Genomic DNA, 5,834 nt, shown 5'->3' with positions numbered 1-5,834 from the left:
CAAAATAACTAACTTGATCTTGCTCAGACTTCACCAGGTCTGGCACATATGACATCAGCTCGTTAAAACGAGCCTCGTACTCTTCTATGGTCAAATTCCCTTGTTGTAAACTTAGAAATTCTCTCTTCTTCTCTTTTTGATGAAAGTAGGTGTAGTATTGACCGTCGAATTCTTGTAGGAAGTCTATCCAAGTCAACGGAGTAATGGAACGTGATTTTACCGAGCTCCACCATGTACGAGCCCTTTTCTCTAGTAATCTTGTGGCCACCATTAATTTCATATCATCATCCAATTTCATATCCATAAATGTCTCCGTTACTTGAGTAATCTAATCTTTAGCTGTGGTTGCATCCAAATCACCAACAAAAGAAGTGCAACCCAGCTGCCCAGCTTCCTTAAGCTTTTTGGAAATGGAGACATCTGGCACTGGTGGTGGAACAAGAGGTGGTGGTGGTGGCACTGGAGATAATGTTGGGGGAACAGTATGAGGGACTCGACCAGCATGAGCTTGGCCCATAATGACATTAAGAAAAACTGCTAATGCTTGGACTGCCTCAGGAGACATGGCAGGAACACCAGGAGTAGCAGTAGGTGGTGGAGGAGGTGGAGGAATCTCAGTAGGCTCAGCAGCGGGTGCTGCTCAAAAAGTAGGTGCAGCAGACTCCCCTTCCAAGGGATCTGGCTGACTAAGTCTAGCACGGCCTCTTCCCCTCCCTACTGACCTATAGAGAGGTGGACGCCCACGTCGAGGAGGCATGGTACTCTACAATAAGAAATGGAATAGACTTAGATGACTTTAAATTCTATATGCAACTAACTCGATATAACCTAACTGAACTTGACTTACTTAACTTAACTTAACTTGGGCCACGCAGTGTCAGTGTGGATTTCTTAAAACAACTTTAAAATCAAAAACTTTGAAATCCAAAGCTTTAAAATCAAAATCTTTGATCTTTAAACCATGCTCTGATACCAATATAATTTTCACGACCCGGAACTCCCATCGGGCCCGTGACAATCTCAGCGACGTCCCGATAAGCACTCATTACCCCAAATGCTGATCGAAACCCCGCAAGGCTTAGCATCAACTTTTGCATCTCCTCGGTGAGCGACAGTTATTAAATCTCGCATTTCAAGAAATCATAAGTTGTTTCCAACTCAAAACAATAAAAATATTATTTTCTAGCTCACTGAGGCATTTTCGTCATTTTTTTTTGAAATTTTGAAATTCGTAAAAATGTAATATGTAAGTGGAAACACGTATTTCATGATTTAAATTAAATTTTGAAGTCTAAAACATTCGTTTAAAGTAAAATTATAGCTATTTGAATATAATAAAAACATTAAATAAAATATTTTATTTTCTTAAAACACAATATTTTCAAAGTCTTCCTAAAATAACTTTTGTAGCGTCAGAGTAAAATAAATTTATTCATATAGTAATAAAGATAATTAAAGTATGAAATTTCGTTTACAGTGACACGTGGGCCCCCAACTAACCAAGAAGGTGTAGAGCTACGAACCCTTACTTCCTATGATGCAACTCCGAGATTAATTCTCGTCTTAATCAACTAGCAACAAACTGTCCTGAGCCTGAAAAATAGATAGGAAGAAGGGTGAGATTAAATAATCCCAGTGAGTAAAGAATTACCATCAAAAGCATCTAAAGCCGAGTAGATGGAGACAATATAAAAACGTTATATCTCAATAATGTTCATAACACAAAATTCGTTTCAATCTATACCAAATAATTTCTTTTCATCAAAATTTCCCCGACTTATGAATTTCTTAAACTTGGCCCCTGCCAATACCATTCTCGCGGGTACCTTCGTCAAGGTATCCCACTGAGACCGCCAAGGCTGTTCAATGACCCATACCCATAACATGTTTTCACATCTGACACACAGTCGTTCTTTGGCGTTGGCTGAGTCTCACTCTCACGTGGTGGCCCGAACGTGAGGTGAACTCAAATTATACCTCAGGAGATACTTCACCCAACATCTCCCCCCGGAGGTAAGTATATAATTGAGTTACCGTGCCCCTCTCATAAGCAGTCCACGGAAACCCCCACCACTGCAGTGACCGTTTAATATACCACCAGACCCATAAAAATTCCAGTAGCATAATATGGTGAATAAAATGTAATCCAGTCTACCAAGACCAATCCAAAACTGTTCATATATTTCATGTCAACCTCAAAAATTTAGCCATCATGCTACCATAGTGTCATAAGCCACAATTTCAATAACATATAAAATCATAAATTTCAACACAGTCTCCGTAAAGCCCGACCTTATAAAATACTATTCATGACATACATGTGATGATAGCATGATTGCATGCTAGGAGAGTCCCGAAAAATTTACAAAAGTCGGTATTGTACCTAGAGGTACAACAAAGTTTATTTAATCCTCGAACTATATCAAATAGGAATTTTAAGGTGAGATTAAGAGTTTCACAGTTCATGGATGACTTAAAATGGTAATTTGGAGTTTGAGGATCAATTTGGAGTCAAATCGAAATTTTCACTAACTAGGGGCAAAATGGTCATTTACCACCTGGGGACAAAATGGGAATTTTAGAAAAGATTTTTTTGACCCCATTTGACTTATTAGAGTATAATTTGACTTATTGAAGTATGATTTGAGGTTTAGAAGTGAAAAATTTTAATTTCGGTATAATTTGGAGTATAGGGGTAAAATGGTAATTTTGCCACCTCAGGGGCAAAATTGTAATTTTCCACCACCAGGATATTTTTTCCAGCACATGGTCTTCCTCTGTCTTCATCTTTGACCCTTGACTAAACATGTGGTGGAGATAAAATGTTTAAATTTTTAAAATTTTAAAAACGGGCCAATGACATGATGCCATGTGTCATGCCTTTATTAATTTATTATTTTCCTTTTTAAAAGGCACAAAATCAGCCCATCTTCCACCCCATGGCCGGCCAAACCAGCAAGAAGAGAGAGAAAACAAAAACAAAACCCTAGAGAGAGAAAATTAAAGAAAAAGTGTGAATTTTCAAGGAAATTAAGTGAAAAAGGTGAGTTTTTTCTATTAAGCTTGAGTTTTCTTATTCCCAAGCATTTCTCTTTATTTTCCATGATTAAATTACATGTTTTCATGATGAATTCAATTCTGAAAAAATGGGTTAGGAGAGAGAGAGTTGTTGGATTTATTTGATTTTAATTTATGTTAATGTTTTTAGTTAGTTTAGCATATTTAGAAACAAAACAACAAGAAAAGAATTTATTTTCTCCCCCAACCATTAATGGCTGAATTTACCATGTAGTGAGTGAGGATGAGTTTGATTTTATTCTAGGAGAATTGGTTAAGGAATGATGAATTATGAGCCTAGAAAAATAATGGGAATTTTCGGAGCAAAAATACGAATTTTTATCCACTAGGGGTATTTTCGTAATTTGCTATTGGGACTGATAATTTGCACCACACTGAGGGACATTAAGTTAATTTGGGTGCAATTGAGGTATAGAAACTGAAAAGAATTAAATTAGAGTTTAAACGGACCTGTTAGGAATTTAATCGGGTGATAAGACGAATTAGGCCAATACCGGGTTTAGATAGTTACCAGTGCATTTTTGCATTCCATATCATGCATTGGTAGTCTAAATTAGTTTAATTTTGATTTAGTACCAACTTGGTGAAACTCTCGATTTTGTATTGTGTCAAGGTGGTGAGTCCTCCGATAAAGGCAAGGAAATTGCATCCGAGGACCAGTAGACAGAGTGCTTCAAAAGTCTGCATTCTAGACATAGTGAGTAAACTTACTGTCATTTTAATTATCTAGGGTGGTTTTTAAATGCTTTCATGAATTCTATGGAAAAAGGAATTTAAAAAGATAAATTTTCATGTTTTATGAATAAATGAGTTTCAATGAAATTAAATTATAAATTGTTTTGAAATTAATAGTGATTTTGAAAAATAGAGTACACGGAGACTGTTAATTGTGGCAATTTGATTGTTTAAATTAACTGGCTTATGATAAATCGAGCATGATTGGCTAGTTGGCAATTGTATTGAAATGCGAATTGTTTGGTTACCTTGAAAAACTACGAATTACAAAATTGCCATATCATGTTATTGAGTTTTATTATATGGTGGATTATATATTAATTAATCACTGCAGTAGGGGGTTTTTGTGGACCAGCCTTTTAGAGGGGCACGGTAAACCCCATTATATTCTTACCCCGAACGGAGAGGCGCGTAGGGTATCTTTTGGGGTAAAGTTTAGGGTTCACTTCACGCTAAACCACCACGTGAGGGGGAACTCAGCCAACGCCAAGGAACGGCTATGTTTTCAAAACAAAAATATGATTTATGTGAAATGTGAATTTTAATAGCCTTGGCGGTCTCGGTAGGATGCCTCGGCCAAGGTGTCCTCGAGAATGGATTTATGGCACAAGCCTAGATTTTTATGAGATTCATAAGCCTCTTTACGTGTTTTGAACAAAATGTGTTCTAATGCTATAACCCAGTTTATGATGATTTACTTTATTGTCTCCATGTACTCAACTCTAGATGTTTATGATGATGTTTGTTTACTCATTGGGATTTTATAATCTCACCACCCTCCTTTCCACCCATTTCAGGTTCAGTATAGACTGTAGATAGCTGATCTCATCGAGGACTACAGTGGGATCTGCATTTTCCAAACCGTAGGTTCATAGTCCTCTTTACTTTTGTTTATTCGGGGGCACTCTTGTTATTGTAAATTAAATTAAATATTTTGGCTTACTGTAGTTAAGTATGTATAAATTTATTTAACTTTTACGTTATAAAAATTATTCACGTATAACTCTATAAATATTGTTTTATAAGAAAATAGAATATTTTACTTAATATTTCTTTTATTTTCTTATTATATTCAAATAACCATAATTTCGTTTTAAATGAAGATTTTAGACTTTTAAACTCATTTTGAATATGAATTGTGTGTTTTGTACTTGTATATTACGTTTTAGCCAGTTTCGAAATTTTTGAGTAAAATGACCAAAATACCCCTGTGAGACGAAAAAATTAATATTTTATTTGTTTAAAGTTGGAAACAGCTTAAAATCTTTTAGAACACGATATTTGACAATGGTTGCTCACAAGGGAACAAAGAAACTGATTAAAAAGCCTTGCGGGGTTTCGGGTTGACATTTCGGGTAATAAGTGTCTACCGGAACACCGCGGCGGTTGTCACGGGCTCGAGGGGAATACCGGGTCTTGACAATTCGATTGGTATCAAAGCTTTTGGTTTTCAAGATCAAAGTTTTTAGTTTTAAAGTTGTTTTAAATATTTACAATATCAGTGTGGCTCCGGATTAAGTTAAGTTAGGTTAGGTTGAATAGAATGCATGCATTTGCATATAGAGCCTAAGGTTACCTAAACTTGCTCGTATTTTTTTTATAGATTATAATGCCTCCTCGACGCGGACGCCCACCTCTCACTAGATCGGTTGGGAGGGAAAGAGGTCGTTCCCAACGTCATCAGCCAGATACAGTAGAGGAGGAATTAGCTGCATCTACCATTCGGGCAGCACCTGCTGCTGAGCAGGCCGATAGTCCTCCACATCCTCCATCTCCTCAGCCACCTACTGGCATTCCCGCCATGCCTACTGAGGCAGCACAGGCATTGGCAGCTTTCTTTGCAGTAATGGCTGGTCAAGCTCAGACTGGTCAAGTTCCACCTGTAGTGCCTCCAGCTACTCATTTAGTTCCACCACCAATACAGGATGTATCCATTTCCAAGAAGCTGAAGGAGGCTAGGCAATTGGGTTGTGTATCTTTCACTGGTGAGTTGGATGCCACTGTGGCAAAGGATTGGATTA

General features: G+C 37.1%; 1 long non-coding RNA gene across 1 annotated transcript; it reads left to right on the top strand.

Annotated features, from left to right (window-relative positions):
- The first annotated feature begins 2,948 nt into the window (after positions 1 to 2,948).
- LOC148763540 (uncharacterized) lies at positions 2,949 to 4,714 on the top strand. The gene is made up of 3 exons (XR_016025194.1): positions 2,949 to 3,043; positions 3,692 to 3,775; positions 4,611 to 4,714. It is a non-coding gene; the product is annotated as an uncharacterized LOC148763540 (long non-coding RNA).
- The last annotated feature ends 1,120 nt before the right edge of the window (positions 4,715 to 5,834 follow it).

The sequence above is a fragment of the Theobroma cacao genome, chromosome 3, assembly GCF_053813885.1.
Source record: "Theobroma cacao isolate CCN51 chromosome 3, ASM5381388v1, whole genome shotgun sequence".
Classification (NCBI taxonomy): domain Eukaryota; kingdom Viridiplantae; phylum Streptophyta; class Magnoliopsida; order Malvales; family Malvaceae; genus Theobroma; species Theobroma cacao.
Note: the sequence above shows the minus strand (reverse complement) of the source record. Positions and strands in the feature narration are given on the sequence as shown.